General features: G+C 36.4%; 1 protein-coding gene and 1 non-coding gene across 2 annotated transcripts in view; both read right to left on the bottom strand.

Annotated features, from left to right (window-relative positions):
• MEI4 (meiotic double-stranded break formation protein 4) overlaps positions 1 to 20,485 on the bottom strand; it is a 145,755-nt gene that overhangs the window by 112,883 nt on the left and 12,387 nt on the right. The gene's annotated exons all lie outside the window — the stretch shown is intronic.
• On the bottom strand, positions 9,822 to 9,954 carry LOC126014722 (small nucleolar RNA SNORA51). The gene has a single exon (XR_007497722.1). It is a non-coding gene; the product is annotated as a small nucleolar RNA SNORA51 (small nucleolar RNA).

Below are 20,485 nucleotides of genomic sequence, written 5' to 3' on the forward strand. Positions count from 1 at the left end.
CAGTCTAGTTAGATTATTGCAATCAGAAAGAAAAGATGGTAAAATTACTTTCAAAGTCAGAGCTAAGTGTTATGGGAAGACAAAAGGACTCCACATTTAAAGAGAGAGGCATAAAAATTTTAGACTTGAAAAGGGGAAAAAACTGACTAAATTAGGATATATAGAAACAAAGAAAACAATACAAATAATCGATGAAATTAATTAAGTGCACGAAGACATTTCAATTTAACTCAATTATTTCCAAGCAGATTGGACCTAGCACTTGCTTCTCTTTGAAAATTGGACAAACCAATGAATTAGTTGGCTATATTTTTATAATACTCATGAGTTTAGAAAAATAACCTCTAAGGCCAATATACCTCTAGCCACCTTTTATACAACCAATTCAATAAATCTATTTCTTAAACCACCTGAAACTCCAGCATTAAATGCAATAAGTGCAAAGAACATGAAGAAACTATGAAAAACAACTGCAATTGGGTATATATATTGGCAAATTTCCAAGCCCATCAAAACACCTGAGCCTTATAAATGAGGACATAAAATCAACAATTAATAGTTTTAGCAACAAAACTCAAGGAGTCACTAATCTGCAAAATTAAGCACTCCTCTGGAAAGAGGATATATATACAAATCCAAGAAGCAAAAAGAGTGCCAAACAAAACAGACCCTAAGAGAACAACACCAAGACATACAGTAAAAAAGAAAGAGATTAACTCTTTAAATCAGTAAAGGAGAAGAAAAACTTTAATATAAAAAAAAAGAATTTAAGACTCAACCCAGATCTCCCATTTCAAACAATATAGGCAAGAAAAGAGTGGAGTGACATGTTCAAACTACTGAATAAAAGGAACTTTCAACTAGAGTTCACTACTTCACAAAGCTCTCATTTAAATGGGAGGAAGGGATAAAAAACATTCTCAGACAAAAAAAAATCACAACATTTACACAACTAGCAAAACCAACTCTAATCGAAATACACAAAGATGAATTATATAAAACAAATACACAACTGTAACATCAAAATTCTACCCACTATAAATGGCACAAAAGTTCACTCTATTAATTGTTCCTTTAAATGTCAAAATGTACAGAGTAGCAGGATGAATCAGAAAACAAAACCCAGCCATCTTCTGCCTGTAGAAAACACATTTAAAAGTTCAGGATAGACACAGATTCAGGTAAAAAGGATGGAAAACAATTATACAAACTACTGGAAAACAAAAAAAGCTAGGATGGTCATGATTATATCAACCAAATTGCATTAAAACCCAAGAAAATATGCATAGACAAGGATGTACACTATTTATTGTACAGGGGAAAAATAGACCAACACGTATTAATCCTGATCAAAATTTATGTACCAAATGTAGAGTAAGCAAAACATGTCAGGATTTTCCCCAAAAACTTAGAGAAACATATGAACTGATGTGAAAGTAGTGGAAGATTTCAACATGCCACTATTGTTACTGGACAGATCCACTAGGCATTGCATTAGAAAAGACATAAGAACCCTAGATGAGAAACTAGAAGAACTTGGATTACTGGATTTATACAGGGCCTTTCATCCTCAAAAAACTGATACATACAGAATGATATCACTTCTATGTGGTAGTTAGAATAACTGAATAAAGAAATGCAATGGTCTAAATGGTAGTTGTCTTGAACAAGTTTGGCCCCATAGCATAGTGAGGAGAATGAAAGAACCTGAGTGGAAGAGGAGAAACACAAATATGAAGAGGAAAACACAAATATCAAAGACCACTGGGTCCAGTGGTCTCAGGTACATTAGTAGAGTTAAAAAAGAATATAAATAAATATACAAGACAAAGGCAAGCACAATGAAATCAATAGACCCAAACTTTTACAATCTTAACATAAAATGGGCCTGTTATATTAGCAGTCTGGAGCCCTGGTGGTGGTCTGGAATGCACTTGAGGAACATTGGTGGAGGAAGGATGAAGGTGGATACTGGTAGTGGAATTGGCCCTGATTCATTGTATGCTTGAAACTCAACTATGAAGAACTTTGTAAATCACAATAAAATTTAAAAATAAAAAAATTTAATTTCTAATCTTTTTTGGGTATGTGACCTGTTTTTGTTTTTCTCTCTGTCCACCCCCAAAGGCACCAGCAATATAACGTAGCACCATTTCTCTCTGCAAAGGCACACTAAAAAAAGGGGAAAGCTTTCACACAAAAAAAGAGCTTTTATCTACTAGAGATAGAAACTCAGAGTTGTTTACAATACAGAGATAACTCCTACCTTGAAAATATGTCATGTGGCATCAACCTAGACCTCAGGAGATTAGATCCCATCCATCCAACCTTGATCCCTGGATCCCTGTCACAGAAATGGCACAGACCTTCACAGCAGCTGCAGGTAACAAACCCCATCCGGAACAACCTTATTACTGCTGGAACACCAACGAGTGCCAATTCTAATACGATATCCTGACACCGAGAAAAAGGGGAACAACTTGATTTAAGAGCAGGTTATCCTGCCCTACCAGCCACCGATAAGACAAAATCAGAAGATTTGTTACCCACTGGTAGGTCCAGAAGCCAAAAATGCGATTTACAGAGGACTGGCTGCTAGAACCATGACCAGACTGTATATATCTTGGGTCCAATAAAAAAGCCCTAGCCTAGGGTTTGAGCTACGACCTGCACAACAACCATGATCCCCAGTTCCAAAGGTCTGGCAGAGACAACTGTAACGGAATGGGGCTTCTGGGAACGCAAGGAAAGGCTCTAACCTAGGTGCCATCCCAGGGCTAGTGCCAAGACCAAGACCACCAACCACAGAAGATGGACTGAAGTGACACAGAGGGAACAGAACTTCTACAACCACAAAGACTGACTTCATCATAAGTTCCACCCCTGTAACTGTGCAGATACTGAGATTTCTAAATACAGAGGTCTCACTATAACACCCAGGATGGAGCAGAAGCCTCCCAAACTCCACAAATGCACCACCGGGAGAAGGATCATGAACAGAGTCTATAGTTGATCCCATGACAATGTACTCCAAGGGCGGAGAAATCCCAGATATCTTAGGCCATGTGAATCCCTTTTTGAATGACCCCAATATTTACTGTGCCTGGGCAGGAGGGAAAAAAAAACACATTGTTTATTTTTCATATATTACATTTTATCCTCATGTACTACTATTATTATTTTTATTTACCTATCTATTTTTGGTCGATTTCTTTGTTTTAGTGTGGTTATTGAAGTTATTGCCCCCCACTTATCTTTTTTCTCCTTTTTTTTTTTCTTTTTCTCTTTTTTTTCTTCTTTTCAGATTTCTGGGTGGCACCCGGCAGTGCTCAGGGATTATGCCTGGCTCCGGGCTCAGAGATTGCCCCTGGCGGGCATGAGGGACCATGTGGGGCGCAGAGATTCGAGCCGATGACTTCCTACATGAAAGGCAGACGCCTTGCCTCCATGTGATCTCTCAGGCCCCTTCTTTTCCCTCTTCATGGTCTCTGCCATGATGCCTTTCTCAAGACCACGACATTTTTTTTGTTTGTTTGTTTTGTTCTGTTTTTGGGGTGCTTAGCGTTATGGTTGGAACTCTTAATAGATATTTGACACTTCATTTCGTAGGGGTGGACTGCTTCACCTTTTTTTTTTCTCCTTCGTCTCTCAAACCGATGGCGAGAGCCTCTAAAAGAACTCTGCTTATTCCCGGCGTATTAGACTTTTACCCCAGTTTATTATTTTTCTCCTCTTCAAACAAAACCACATAACTTGAACTAGCTAGTCCTGCCCCCCAATTAGAGGGGGAAATAAAGGAGGCATCAGGACCAAACAGGTGTAAGACTACGAAGTAATAGGATAGGTACAGAGGGGACCACATATTCTAGTAGCACTGGGGGTGAGGGAAGAGGATATAGAAGGTAGGACAAAAAAGGAGGAGTAGGGAAGACAAACCGGTGATGGGAATCCCCCCTGATTTTATGTAAATATGTACCTAAAATATTATTGTCAACAATATGTAAGCCACTATGATCAAAATAAAAATTATATTAAAAAATTTAATTAAATATCTCATTCATAATTGTAACTCAGAAAATTATGTACCGTAGAATTAACTTAACAAAAGAGGTGAAAGACCTATTAAAAGAAAACTACAAAACACTACTTCAAGACATAAAAGAAGACATAAGGAAATGAAAAAAAAACTATCAATGTATTGGGAGGATTAACATTAATTAAGTAGTAATGCTCCCCAAAGCATTGTACAGATTCACTGCAGTTCCTATAAGAATATTTATGACATTTTCAAAGAAACATATCAAAAACTTTTTAAATTAATATGGGAGGACAATAAACCTTCACCAATAGATAAAGAAGATGGGAAGAATCACTTTCTCCAATTTCAAACTTTACTACAAAGTGGTCATAATTAAAATGGCATGGTATTGCAGTAAATATAGACTCTCAGGCCAGTGGAATAGAAATAAATATCCTGCTACATCCCCAAATATATGATAATTTAATGTTTGATTAAGGAGAAAAAAATAAGAAGTGGAGAGTGGAGCTACTTCACCAGATGGTGCTGGAAATACTGGTCAGCTACATTCAAGAAAATGATATAAAACTCTTTTTCTAACAATATGCAAAATGGGTCAAATCATATGGATTAAAGACTTTGATAACAGACCTGAAACCATAAAGTATATAGAAGAAAATGTATGAAGATCTTTTTTATTTTGAGTCACACCCAGCAGCACTCAGGGGTTACTCCTGGCTCTACTCAGAAATTGCTCCTGGCAGACAGGTTCGGGGGACGATATGGGATGCTGGGATTCGAACAACTGTCCTTCTGCATGCAAGGCATATACCCTACCTCCATGCTATCTCTCCAGACCCAAAGATCTTTATGATATTAAAGTTAAGGGCAACTACAAGGATAAAATACCACTGGCCAAGCAAGTGGGATCAAAGATAAACAAATAGGCCTACATTAAACTGAGAAACTTCTGAACTTCAAAAGAAATGATGACCAGGAAACAAAAGCTGCCTGTGGAATGGGAGAAATTACTGACCCATACTCATCTAATAATAGATTAATATCAAAGATATATGATGTACTAGTAGAGCTTAATCAGAAAAAAAATCCAACCTCAAGAAATGAGAAGAGATGAACAGAAATTTCCTCAAAGAAAACATATAGATGGCCAAAAGGCACACAAATACTGCTCTACATCATTAATTATAAGGGAGATGCAAATCAAAACAATCAAGTGGGCCAAAGCAATAGCAGCACCAAGGGTAGGTGTTTGTCTTGCATGCAGCTGACCTGGGTCTTTTAAGCACTGCCAGGAATAATTCCTGAGCAGAGCCAGGAGTAAACCCTAAGCAAGCTGGATATTTCTCCAAAACAACAACAAAATAAACAAGCAACAAAACAGTAATGTATAATTACCTTACACCACAGAGAATAGCTCACATCAAAAAGGAAAAGAACAACCAGTGTTGGCATTTATTTAGAAGAGACTCTCCTTCACTGCTGGTGGAGAATGTCAACTCATCCAACCTTTTTTGAAAAACAATATGGATTTTCCTAGAAAACAACAAACTAGAAACTGAGCTTCCATATGGCCCAACAAAGCCACTCCCTAGGAATATACCCTAAGAACCCAAAACATAGCCAGACTCTTGAGACAATCCAAGTGGCCAAGAACAGATGAGTGGATAAAAAGTGGTTACATCTACATAACGAAATACTTGACAACTGTCAGGAAAAAGAAGCAATAAAATTTTCTTATACATGGATAGACATGGAAAGTATTATGCTGAGTGATGTAAATTAGAGGCAGGATACACATGGAATAATCAAATTCATATATGGGATATAAAAATGTGTAATATGAGAATAATACCCAGGGACAAAAGAAATTATGTATGGGAAATATAGTTAACAAAGAAAAGGGTCTACTATGACAATAATCACTCTGGACAAGAACTGGGAATTGGGGCCTGAGCACAATAGACAAGACATTTGCCTTCCATGTGGCCAACTCCAGTTTGATCCCTGGCAACTCATATAGTCCCCTGAGCCATGTCAGAAATTTTTTTTTTTTTTTTTAGTTTTTGGCCCATACCCAGTGGCATTCAGGGTTTACTCCTGGCTCTGTGCCCAGATATGGCTCCTGGCAGGCTCAAGGAACCATACAGGATGCTGGGGATTGAACCTGGGTTTGTCCCAGATCGTCTGCATGCAAGGCAAATGCCCTACCACTGAGCTATTGCTCCAGCCCCAGAAGTGATTTCTGAGTGCAGAGCCAGGAGTAACTCCTGAACACTGCCAGGTGCATTCCAAAAACCAAAACCAAACCAAATCAAAACAAGCAAAAAAAGAAAGAAAGAGAAAGAAAGAAAGAAAGAAAGAAAGAAAGAAAGAAAGAAAGAAAGAAAGAAAGAGAGAGAGAGAGAGAGAGAAAGAAAGAAAGAAAGAAAGAAAGAGAGAGAGAGAGAGAGAGAGAAAGAAAGAAAGAAAGAAAGAAAGAAAGAAAGAAAGAAAGAAAGAAAGAAAGAAAGAAAGAAAGAAAGAAAGAAAGAAAGAAAAGAAAAGAAAGAAAGAAAGAAAGGAAGAAAGAAAGAAAGGAAGAAAGGAAGAAAGAAAGAAGAAAGAAGGAAGGAAGAAAGAAAGAAAGAAGGAAGGAAGGAAGGAAGGAAGGAAGGAAGGAAGGAAGGAAGGAAGGAAGGAAGGAAGGAAGGAAAGAAAGACAGACAGACCTGGGAATTCAAAGGAAGTAAAAGTTATGTGCATGATATCCCTTCAGCAACAGCACTACAAACCATTTTTCTTAAAGAGAAAAAAAGTAGGGGGGGCAGAAAAGTATCTAAGTATCTTCCATTGAGGCAAACTGGGCATGGGTGGGGTGGTATGTTGAGAGGACATATGAGAAAATTGGTGGCAGAAAATGAACACCTATGAAGGGATGGATGTTAGATCACTGGATGGCCCAAACACAACTATCAATGATTTTCAATTTGTATCTTATGGTATTTTAATTTCAACTCCATATCTCCTTTTTTGTTTGTTTGTTTTTTTGGGGGGGGTCCACACCTGATTACACTCAGGCGTTACTCCTGACTATGTGCTCAGAGATGGCTCCTGGCTTGGGGAACCCTATGGAACGCCGAGGGATTGAACCATGGTCTGTTCTAGGCAGCAAGGCAGATGCCTCACTGCTCCGTGTCACCGCTCAAGCCCCCATTTCTTCTATTTTAAAAAATAGTTCAAATGCAGATCTTCAAACTGATAGGTGGGGTATAGACGTGAGCATGGTTACAATCTAAATAATCTAAGATCCCAATGAAAAATGATACCTGTGTCCACGTCTTTTTAAATATTATATGTTATATACATATTTTTATATTTAAAATTATGAAAGTATATCTATTTTAGAGTTTTCTATACTTATTTAGCTTAACATCCACTTTTCAGAAAAAAATCTAGCAACCACTAGAAACCTACACTCTCTAAAGTGAACAAAGAAAATACATCCCAAATAGCACCCCAGCTTACCACCATTCCCTTCCTCATGGACAGAACTGTCCATTTTAGGAAAAATTGATCACCCATTTTTGTGTGTATCTGTAATATAACTGCTAGAAACTACCAATACTTACTAAAACACAATTAAGGATTTCTCTAAATGTAAACCCTATTTTGGGATTTTCCTGCATCTCAATGTTTTGCTAAACAATTTTACCTTTAAAAAATCGATAAAGTTTTACTCTAGTAACTAGTCTTTCTGTTGCAGAGATAACATAATTATTAGTTTAATGCACAAAGAAAAATAACAATTTTCTCGTTGGACATTCTGAAACATGTACATTTAATTATAACCCTGTATTTGATAAATACTGCTGTCAGAAATGGAAAGAGGAATGAGACAAAAAGGATTTAATAATATGCTCTGATTGCATCTTTTTTCACTTAAAAATCCATTTATTTCCTCTTTTACTTGTCCCCAGTGATAAAAACTTTGAAGACTCATCAGGCTGTATCTGTGTTGGAAACAAACACATTTTGAGTGAAAAATACTGCTTAAGAAAGTAAATAATATAGGGCTGGAGCGATATTGCACAGTGGTAGGGCTTTTGCCTTGCACACTGCTGATCCAAGTTTGATCCCTGACTTCCCATATGGTTCCCCAAGCCAACCAGTAATGATTTCTGAGACAGAACCAGGAATAACTCAAGTGTCACTAGGTGTGGCCCAGAAAGAAAAAAGAAAAAAGATAAAAAGTAAATAATGTGGGATGCTGCTGATTTATAAGATGAAAAGAGGAATTGGGAAAGTCTTGAGATAATTAAACATTTTCTAATATTAAATGTTAATAGACTACAATCTTTGACATTCAAAAATATAATATTATATGAAAAATATATAGCAAGGATAAAGACAATAAAATATCCTTATCTCTTTAAGTGAATCTTATAACTACCAGTAGATTTGACTTATATAGTTGGCCGCATTTCTTGGGGGGAAAACAAAACAAAATAAAACAAAATAAAAAAAAAAGTCACAGCATAGCAAACAAAAAAAAATCATGCCCAGAGGAGAATAAAGAAAATAAAGTCAAGACACTGCAACATTCTGTAATTAAGATTTTTCCAGGAAGGATTAAGGCGAAGCAGAAATCAAATTATGTTTCTCACAATTTCTTACTATTCTGACGGGACAAATGACATCAATTCCTAAGTCAAGGGATAAATTTGACTACCACGTTTGTTTTTACACTTAAAAAAGAAAATAAACCTCATAGAGATCTCATCTCAAATGATCAGTAAATAGCAGCTATTGTTATTTAATAGTTATATAGAATCTATACTATGTAAGAGAGTAAAATCAAATATAAAAGTTTATTACTGATTAAAACTAAAAATGTAGTTTAAAATATCACATTAGACTGTGAAATGACTTCTAACACTGGACCATAGAGCTTGCTAACCCTTGGTCTAATGCTGCATGATTCCCCAGCATTACCAGGCATGACCTCTAACAAACCAAGGGGACATAGACCTGTCTCATTTGAGCAGGTCCTCAAAACCCTTTTACTTTCTATTTTCTGCTTCCCCTTATAAATTTTATATGCACATCAATTCTTAGTGGCTTTTCTCACCCAGTTCTATAGTCCATAATTCACTAATATGAATGGAGAGTTATTGGAAAATAAAGTACATGCTTTGCATTTAGCAGATACTCCTTTTCCTCTGTTTCCTCTTACACAATATCTATGATAAAAGAGAAGTGAGGAGGCATTAAGAAAAAGAAAGCAAAGGATAGAGGCAAGTAGAGAAAGAATAAAATAGAGGCAAACCAATGTAGTTTTAATCCAACTATAAACTTCAGAAACCTCGATTGCTGACAGTATAAATTCCAATCTAAAAATCAGATGGCTGACAACCCTTGATATGTTTCCACAAAGTACAAAAGGCAAGAAAAGACATATTCAACTCAAAAATAGTCTAAGAAAAAACATTTTTTTGTAATGTTATTCTGTCCTAGTCAGACATTCAGTTGACTGGCTCAGGGTCCATCTCCATTAGAAAAGAAAAGCATTACCAATTCTTTTACTTTAGCTAAAATAACTTGCTTGCCTTATTAATTTACTTGCTTCACATTCTATTCTCTGATAGGCAGGACTAGCTTGAGAATCACCCTAATAAATAATACTTTGGTCACAAGATTCCTATCTTTAACACTTTCCAAAGACCTCCCTAACCTTACAAGATCAAAGTTATAATTTTCTTCAGTTTTATCTGAAAAGTATTTCTTTTATTTTAATTTTTAATTTTTTTGTCCCCCAATTCACAATACAGACCAGGCAAAGGGCCCGTGTTGAAGTGTATATGGGGTGCATTTACTGTACCTCCTCTTTCTATACAGTCAGTGTAAAGAACACAGCCTGTGCTAAGAATTGGAAGGCCTCTTGTATCCTGGGCACTATTTCTTTTGAGGTGCGAAGCTTCTCAGTTTAATGTATTCCCATCTGTTGATCTCTGCTTCCACTTGTTTGGAAAGTGCAGTTTCCTCCTTGAAGATGCCTTTAGTCTCAATATCATGGAGTATTTTACCTATGTGTTGTTCTATTTACCTTATGGTATCAGGTTTGATATCAAGGTCTTTAATCCACTTGGATTTTACCTTTGTACATGATGTTAACTGGGGGTCTATGTTCGCTTTTTTGCAAGTGGCTAACCAGTTCTGCCAGCACCACTTGTTGAAGAGATTTTCCCCAGGATACAAGAGTCACCCACTGAGTGGGAGAAACAATTCACCAAACACACATCAGATAAGGGGCTAATATCCAAAATATACAGGGCACTGACAGAACTTTACAAGAAAAAAAATCTAATCCCATCAAAAAATGGGAAGAAGAAATGAACAGACACTTTGATAAAAAAGAAATACAAATGGCCAAAAGGCACATGGGAAAAATCTCCACATCACTAATCATCAGGGAGATGCAAAAAAAAAAAAAAAGAATTGGGAGGCCTTTTCTTTTCTTTTCTTTTTTGATATATTTTAATACATATATATAATTCTTCACCAGTGCAACATTCCCATGACCAATATCCCAAGTGCCCTTCCTCCCTACCCCACACTGGCCTGTACTCTAGACAGGCTTTCTACTTCCCTCATTCAGTCACATTTTGTTATGATAGTTCTCAGTGTAATTATTTCTGTGACTGCAGTAAACGATCCCTGTGCTGAGCTTCATGTCGGGAGCTGGACCTTCCAGTCCTCCTCTATTTTGTCTCTGAGAATCATTACACAAATGTTTTTCATTTTTCTCAAAACCCATAGATGAGGGAGACCATTCTGTGTTTATCTCTCTCCCTCTGACTTATTTCACTCAGCACAATAGATCCCATATAATCCATGTATAGGAAAATTTCATGACTTCATCTCTTCTGATGGCTGCATAATATTCTATTGTGTGTATATACCATAATTTCTTTAACCATTCATCTATTGAGGGGCATTTAGGCTGTTTCCAGAGTCTGGCTATTGTAAACAATGCTGCAATGAATATAGATGTGAGAAAGAGATTTTTTGTATTGTACTTTTGTATTCCTAGGATATATCCCTAGGAGTGGTATAGCTGGATCGTATGGGAACTCAACTTCCAGCTTTTGGAGAAATCTCCATATCGCTTTATACAAGGGTTGGACCAGATGGCATTCTCACCAGCAGTGAGTAAGAGTTCCTTTCTCTCCACATCCCTGCCAGTTCTGCTTGTTCTCATTCTTTCTGATGTGTGCCAATCTCTGTGGCATGAGATGGTACCTCATAGTTGTTTTGATTTGCATCTCTCTGATGATGAGTGATATGGAGCATTTTTTATGTGCCTTTTAGCCATTTGTATTTCTTTTTTGTCAGAGTGTCTGTTCATTTCTTCTCCTCACTTTTTGATGGGGTTAGATGTTTTTTTCTTGTAAAGTTTTGTCAGTGCCTTGTATATTTTAGATATTAACCCCTTAACTGATGGGTAGTGGGTGAATAGTTTCTTCCACTCAGTGGGTGGCTCTTGTATTCTGGGCACTATTTCCTTTGAGGTGCAGAAGCTTCTCAGCTTTATATAGTCCCATTTATTTATTTATTCACTTATTTATTTATTTATTTAATTTTTTATTTTTGGGACCACACCCAGTGACACTCAGGGGTTACTCCTGGCTATGCACTCAGAAATTGTTCCTGGCTTGGGCGACCATATAGGACATCAGGGGATCGAACCAAGGTCTGTCGCGGGTTAGCTGCATGCAAGGCAAAAGCCCTACCACTGTGCCATCACTCCGGTCCCTGAAATGCCTTTCTTGATGGGGAATAGGGTCAAGTGGTCTCAAGAGCATTGCAGGCATTAAAAAAGGACAGAACTAACTATCCAAGCAAAAGGCAACAACAATGAAATCAAAAGACCCAAATTTTAACAATCTAAACCTAAAATGGCCTTGTTATACTGGCAGGTTGGGGGGCAAAGGGTGGTGGGATAGGATGGACTCTGGGAACACTTGTGACTGTTGTCTCTGCATACCATCCTGTTGCTGGAATGTCTAAACTGAATTACCCACATTCTGTTTCCTGCCTAAAGTTTACCCTTAAAAGCCTTGCCCCTACCTTCAATAAACAAAGTCCATTGCTCTGACAATGTTTCCCTGTGAGTGGTCTGTGGCTCACAGTCTTCTCTTCCTTTCCCGAGTCCAGGCTAAAAGAGGCCCCTACCCACCCGTGCATCGGCCTCATTGGGGGACCTGTGCCAATCCCATTCCAATTTCTGAGGCTCTACAACTTTTCCTGGAAACTCAAGAGTTCACTGAATCAAATGATTCTTAAATATCTGTATCTTAATTTACTTCCTCTTATCTTGCTCAATGTGACTCAATCTAGCACTGGCCAGTCATACATTTTGGTGTACTTTCATGACATTCATTTCTAGTTTCAAAATTTGGAACTTAGGAACTCTGACTTTTACTTTGATATAGTAAATGACATTAACAAATAATAGTTACCTGCTATTCTTTGGAATCATTAAATTTGTTCCCAGTTTTACAGTCTTTGCATTAAAGCATTTTTTCTCCCTGAGACACACTCCATCATTAATTCCAATTTTCCAAAAACTGGCTAATCATTATCAGTGCACCGAATTTTAATTTCACTTCTTTATAGATGCCTTTCTTGACCCCCATTACCTAAAGAAGCCACCAGAAGCATCCAATCCTGTGTTACTACCCTAATAACCTAAATATTATTTCTCACTACCTGATTGTGTCCTGTTGCATATTCTGTCTCACAAGAAAGTAGTCTATGAATCAAGAATATTTTGTCAATTAATCTATTTCTATACCCAGGGTATGGTATATCAATTAAGAGTTCAGTAAATAAAAAAAATCTCTTTTCATATCATCACTTCTTTTATTTCACTGCCAAAGTGAAAGAACTGGGTAATGACAATGATGGCCTCTTTCTCCTAACCAATTCAAAACACAACAGCCCAATTACTCTGCCAAAATGACCTTATCCTTCAGATAATCTAAAGGAATTGCTTTCAGCAAGCATACTGGTTGGACACACACAGCACATACCCACTAAATGTTCGTTTCCCTTCTATTTTCCTCTTGCAAAATATCCAAAGGTTCTTTACAGCCCAAATAATAATGTTTTCCACATTCTGTCACACCTCATCTTAATAAGCTAAAATCTAGCTTTTTAGCTATTGTCCAGAATACCCCTTTCATGCTCTGTATTCTGCTGTCAAATTAAACCCTTTACTTGTAGATTCCTATGCCTGCATTTTACATTATTTCCTCCTGCATAAAACTCCCGCATAAATCCTACTCAACCTCCAAAGTTAGGACTTGTAAAAACTCCATAAAATCCCAATGCTTAGTTCTCTTTCCGTTCCACCTTACCTCTCCCCTCACAAATTATCATTCTCTAAATTATAGATTCTTAATTAGTGATGTGACCTCGCTCCCAACATGCACTCATCCTACAATCAGGGCTTATGCCTTATGTCTACATTGTTTATACCCATAAATAATAAGACAAGGTGCTCTATAAATGAACAAAAAGATTTGCTAAAGGGAAATGCCTGCTGACAAAGTTATAAGCTGACAAGAAAAATATGTCTTGAATAAATCATTCAGGGTAAAAATTTTGGTCACAATCTTCTTTCCTAATGGAGAGTGTCAAAACAAGATAGAGCAGAGTTATACAGTGAAGTTATAGTTATACAGTGTATATAATTAGGCAGTGAAGCCAGTGCCACAGCCTTACAGAGTTTACTGTCAAAACCATAAAAATACAGCCTACTCAAGAGAGTTCATGAATCCACTTGGAATGAATGCTTTCATTCGCCAACATAAAAAAAAAATTCACCATAAAAAAGGTCAAATGACAAAAGCACCACAGCCAGTAACAGCTCTCCACAATCTAATCCCCATTTCTTGTTCTATCTAAAGAGATCTCAGAGAATTTGACTAAGCCTCTTCTTCCCAAGGCGACCATCCTCCCTGTCCCCACCCCCCTAATTTCCACCACCCCCACACCGTGGATAAAGCCACTGTTTAGATCTCAACTGGTGCATCTCCACAAATATGACAAAGTAAGGACGAATTTACCAGCATTTTCTGCTAGATTCTAGGGGGAGGAATGTTCCTCTCCATCATGGGAGACAGAACACATAACTCTATCAGAAATTAGAATCACTGATATTGTATCCAGTACAGGTTTCCAATCTTATCTCTCATGAGAGGAACATTCTCAGGCATAAGTAATTGATGTTACCAGGGGAGAGTTCCAGGTACTTACGTTTTAAAGTAGTTAATAACATTTCAAGTCATATATTTATATAAATAACTGAAGGAGATCTCCAGACTGCTCCTTTTTCTACTCCCAAACCCAGCCTGCTTCATTTGTTTGTTGCTTGAATTGAATTTTCGGAGTTATAGGAATTTGTTCTAAAAGAACTTAGATCTATGGTATTCAGTACTGTCTTATTTGAATGACTCTGGAAATATTTTCAACCTTAATACAAGGAATTGGAGATATTGTACATGGATTAAGCACTAGTATTATACACAGTCAACTCTGGTTAGATCCTGGTACCACACATGGTCTTCTGAGCCACTCCAGGTGTAATCTCTAAGGACAGAGCCAGGAGTAAGCCCTGAACAACACTAAATGTGACCCCCATTTTTTAAAATAAAAAATAATTGCTGTTCAAGAATATGCCCCATGTCAAGAACAGCAGAATCATAAGAACAGAACCCAGACATCAGTACATTTTTTAAAGTTCCTGTCGAATTCCAGTATAAAAATAGCTAATTTAAGGTTAATTTGTGTTTGTTTTACTTTCTTTAAATAGCAGTGAAGTGGGCTAAGCTCAGTTTGTGTCCTATTCAGTCGCAATAATAGAACCTTCCAGAAATGCCAACTTCCTCTCTATGCATTTATGTTCAGTTCATGTTTAATGTTTCAAAGTCAGTAGGAATTTCACTTCATTTTCAAAGCTCATCTTTGCCACTTTATTTTCTGCTCTGTTAAAGTACAGCCTTATGTAATCTAGGTATATCCTTCCTATCTTTTTTCCTAAATCATAATCCATTCCTTATGGGCTAGTGTCAAACACCCACCCAATATCAGCCAGAACAAGATGCTAAAACTCTTGCTTACCATTCACTCACTGTGTAAAGGCCCAACCCACTGGAATAAGAACTATAAACTTTGCCTTCCTTCTCTCTCATTGACCTTCCCTCTTTCTCACTCACTGGGCCCCACAGCCACAATGATCTGCCTCTGCTCATTGAACATGGAAGATATCGATAGCCTTAAAGCTATCTGGATGATTCTCCTCATTCGTAAGTCAGCCAAATCTCCTTCTCAATATTCTCTGGATGCATATCAAGATCGTATACCCTCTCCTCTTAAGATATATTGCCACCTTCAATATCATTTCTTTTTTTCCCACTTTTAATATTCTTATTTTATTTGCCTATGTCTTCCTCCCATTATAAGGATTATAAATTATGTCTTTTACTTTACCAGTGGGCCTCAGAAATTATCTTTTAATTAAAGAAATGAATCAAGGGGCCAGAGCGGTGTTGCATTGGTAAGGCGTTTGCCTTGCACACATCTGAGCTAGGATGGACCATGGTTTGATCTCCTGGCATCCCATATGGTCTCCCAAGCCAGGAGTGATTTCTGAGCACACAGCCAGGAGTAAACCCTGGCTGTCACTGAGTGTGGTCCAATAATACAAAAAAAATGAATCAAATTATTAATAAACAGAACTGAGTAAACAGAATACCAAACAAAATAATTTAGCTGCAGTGTCTTTATAAGCAACACACCCTTATGAAATCTTATCTCCCTTGTTGAAAAATATGCCCACAATGGTCAACACAAAAGCTTCTTTTCCAACATTAAAATCCAAGCAGTGGCCTAGAGTGATAATACAGTGGATAGAACACTTGCCTTGTGTGTGGTCAACCTGGGTTCAATCCCCAGAATCTTGTATGGTCCTCTAAATAGTGCCATGTGTAAATCCTGAGTGCAGAGCCAAGAGTGTGGTTCCAAAACAAAAATCTACACAGTGGAATACTATACAGCTGTTAAGAAAATGAAGTCATGAAATTTCCTTATACATGGATAGATATGGAAATTATTGTGCTGAGTAAAATCAGTTAGAGGAACAGAGACAGACAGAATAATCTCACTCATTTATGGATATAAAAAAAATAAAAGATAATAGGCAATAATATCCAGAGACAATAAAAATGAGGCCAGAAGGACCAATTCTTGTCACAAGTAGTGGAACAGTGCAGCTATAAAAATGATAGTTGAAACTGATTACTGTGGATATGAACTGTGTGCTGATAGGAGATACAGTGATATGCATATAGTACCCCTTCATTAACATAATGCAAATAAATCAGTGTCAAAAAGGAAAAAAATGGGGAGAGAGTGGGAAAAAGAGTCAGAGATTAATAAATTATCTCTCCCAGAGGCAGACAAGCTAGAGGTTGAGACAGAGTGAAGTTGAAGTAAATATTTGCCCCAGAGGTAGGCAGTGGGGAGGGTATGAGGCAAACTGGGAACATTGGTAGAGAAAAATGTGTACTGGTTAAGGGTGGTGTACGTTTACAACTGAAATTCAATAATGAACAATTTTGTAACTACGATGCTTAAATAAATAAAAATAGAGAAATAAATATGTAAAAAATACAAACAATACTGAGTAAATAAATAAATTTAAATATTTGATTATTATTTTGCCTATTTTGGAGAGGATTCAGTACTAGGCAGAAAAAATATTATACTTTTATTTCTTGTAATTCTCCTTGCCACAGCATCTGCCTAAATTATAAGTTTACTATATCACTATATCACTTTTAAAAATAATATCTTTATTTAAGCAATATGATTACAAACATGTTTGTATTTGGGTTTCAGTTATCAAAAAGAACACCCCCTTCACTATTGCAATCTTCCCACAACCAATGTCCCCCATCACCCTCCTCCCCCACCTATATAACATTTGAACAATCACAAGAGTTCTCTGATTCACCTCCCAGTCACTTCACCACACTCAATCTCTGTACAATTGTAGGCTTTGCCAGTAAGTGACTAGTGATTTGCCTATTAAGAAATCAAACATAGTTCTAGCTTATTAATAGATGATAACATCAAAAGAAATCTTAAGGAAAAGACTGCTAAAGAATCCCCAATTCTGAAGACCTCTTCGGCAATCAAGCCTTCCTTATTTCAGTGCTTTTTTATCTTAGGGTCTAGGTCTGTCTTAAGCTCATGGCTATATATTCTGGTTTCAAGATTTTGAAGAAGGCAAGTGTTGGTTTTTATTTAATTTTTTTGGTAAACAATTTTCATACCAAAACCAGTCCAAGAAGTCTAGATTTTGATGTAAAACACAAAATCTAGTCATAGAATCGATCAGTAATAGTGCTTTAAATTTCTGGAAGACTTCATTTGTCTGATACTGTCATCCCAAAAGGAACACCCCAAATTAACAGAATGAATAGCAAACAACTAAATCTTCTGCCATTGTATTAATGACTTCATTGGAGATATAAGAATTTTGACAAATGTGCTTGCTACTGTACTTTTGCTATTTTCTTCTTTCTCTTCTATTCCATTGATATTATTGCTTTTATTTATTTATTTATTTATTGAATAACTTTGCTTTCACTTATCTGGAAACAAATGTATTATGATCAACCAAGTCAATTATGTGATGTATTTTCTTTAAATAAATAATTTTCAAATGAATAGTTAACAAACGTATCACCAATGTGAGGATCCTGTAGAGGCTAAGGAGAGGTATTTCATAAAGAGAGATCACAAGGCAGCACTCACTATGAAAATTATAAAACTATATATCTTACAGTTATATATAAAACCATAGAAATTAGATAACTCTCAGGCTGGAACTCTTTATAATACTATAGAGAATGAAAATTAAGTTCTATTAATGTAACTCCCAAAATAACTGAGAATAATAGCTGAATTCCTACAAAAGTTTCTAAGAGAATCAGATTGTCAGGTCTGTAATATACTATCTTTTTTATTACTGTAATGGAACTTAAAATGCAATGATGATGAACAATTGTTCAATTTTATTACTAGAAAGAAGAAAACTACACTAACATGCTAACTTGTCCCATTCTTCCCCACTCTTATAATCTGCTAAACTTGTTACTTCTAGGACATTGTAGATACACTAAAAACTAAAATTATCAAATTAAAAATTTAAGATAATTTCATAAACTATTAAAGTCAAGGAGGAAGAAATTTAAATTTAAATTGCTTAAGTCTCACTAAGTTTGGTGCCAAACACATTTCCCACTAAATTTCAACAACAGTGGTCACTGTCATCACATTTTATTAAGAAGGAAAGTGAATCTCATGGGAAATAATTTTCCACAAAGTTCTTCACTCATGTTAGTAGAACTGAGTTCCAATCCATATTTATCTAATCCCAAAACCAATATTTCAATACATTATTTTCACATATTTTCTTCAACATCCCTTCCCCATTAATAATCCTGTTGTTTTGTTTGTTCTTTTTCAATTATGCATATTCACTCTTAAATTAATCATTGATTCCAATTGGGTGCTGAACCTTACAGAGGATCACTAGAGTATTCAAATGAATAGAAAGCATAGTACTCTAGGTATAGTATTTCCCTGATTCAAACATGTCAGAACGATGCTACATCACTACATTTACTCCATGATGCCTTCTGAGAAACAACTCTGCCTGGACCATTGCAATAGTGCAGCTGGTAAAGTGCTTGCCTTATGCTCTTGCTAGCCCACAAAGTAATTTCTGAGCAAAGAGCCAGGGGTAAGTCCTGAGCATCACCAGTCGTGGCAAAAGCAAGCAAAACCATGTTTGTGTCATAAAAATGAATACCCACTGCTTTTCAGTAACTTTAACAATTTTTTAGTTGGAAGAAAAATGCATGTACAATAGAACTATGTAAATACAAAGGGTCCCAAATTGACTTGGAATGCTATTCCATCCTCAAAGATAAAAATAAAATACTCAGTGTCCCCACCACCACCCTCAGAAATCTATTTTCTTTAGATGAACTAACAGAAAACCATGTCTGCCCAATTGAAACTTAGATATCTACCAACTTTCTAGATGAATATAGAGCCCCACTTCAGATTGAAGAGCTATATCACCCACTTTGAAAAGTACCATTTAAAAGAATAATATCCTAATTTAAGAAAATTTATTATGGGACAGAACAATAGTAGAGAGTATAATTACCTTGTATGTGGTGGCTAACCTCAACTCTATTCTTGGCGACCCATGTTGTCCCCCTGAGCTGAGTGTAGAGCCAGGAATAAGCCCTGAGAATGGCCAGGTTTGTCCCCAAAACAGAAGGTAATAACAAAAATAATAGTTGAAACTTTTTGTTCAAATTGTTAACAATAATATCAGAATACATGAGATAAAACCATTTTGCTACAATTTTTAAATTACTCTATTTAAACACCTGTTTACAGGGCTGCTAATAATACAATAGGACTTTTTAAAAATTCAGTTACAAAGTTGTTCTGACTGAGTTTCAGTCATATAATGTACACCTTCAGTGCACATTTCCCACCATGAATGTACTAATGTCCCAGTTTCACTCTCACCTTCCCCACTGCAGGCCTAATGAACAGACAGTCTTATATTTTTCCCTTTTAGACACTGTGGTTTGCAGTATTGTTACTGAAAAGGTATTCTGCATATTACTTTGTCTCACTTAAGTACCCTGTTTTTGTCTAGAGTGATCATTTCCTACAAACATTGTCATGGTGGATCTTTCTCTTCCTTAAATGCAATCCCATTTTTTCTGGCAAATGTCTGACCAATTTTCTTCTAAGGTTGGTTTTGAGTCTGTGAAATTCCTGAGCTGTTGTTTATACATGAAGCTATGTATCCTTCCTTCAAAAATGAATGAAAGTCTGACTGGATAAATTATTCTCAGTGAGAAACTTATTTCTTTAGAGTTTTCACTATATCCCACCACTGTCTTCAGGCCTGGAGAATTGCTAGTGATAAATCTGTTTGTTGTAAATGTTAAGATTCTTCTTTGTATATAATTTCCGTTTTTGATCTTGCTATTTTCAGTATATCTGTGATTTTCATAATTGTGACTAGGGTACATTTATTTGGGTCTCTTTAGCTGGTCCTCTTTGGGTGTCCAGAATGTGACACGCTTCAGATCTGGGAATTTTCAGTAATGTCCCTTTAATTTTTGATTCTTCATAGGGGTTTTTCTTCCTTGATCTATGACTCAATGTTGTTTCTGTTGAATTTATCCTAAAGATATATTGTCGTCTATTGTTATAGGTGTGAACACACTTTTTTTACCTTGACTTTTTCAACTTTTTTAAAAAAATATTTATTTATTTATTTATTTTGGCTTTTGGGCCACA

The sequence above is a fragment of the Suncus etruscus genome, chromosome 7 (assembly GCF_024139225.1).
Source record: "Suncus etruscus isolate mSunEtr1 chromosome 7, mSunEtr1.pri.cur, whole genome shotgun sequence".
Lineage (NCBI taxonomy): Eukaryota > Metazoa > Chordata > Mammalia > Eulipotyphla > Soricidae > Suncus > Suncus etruscus.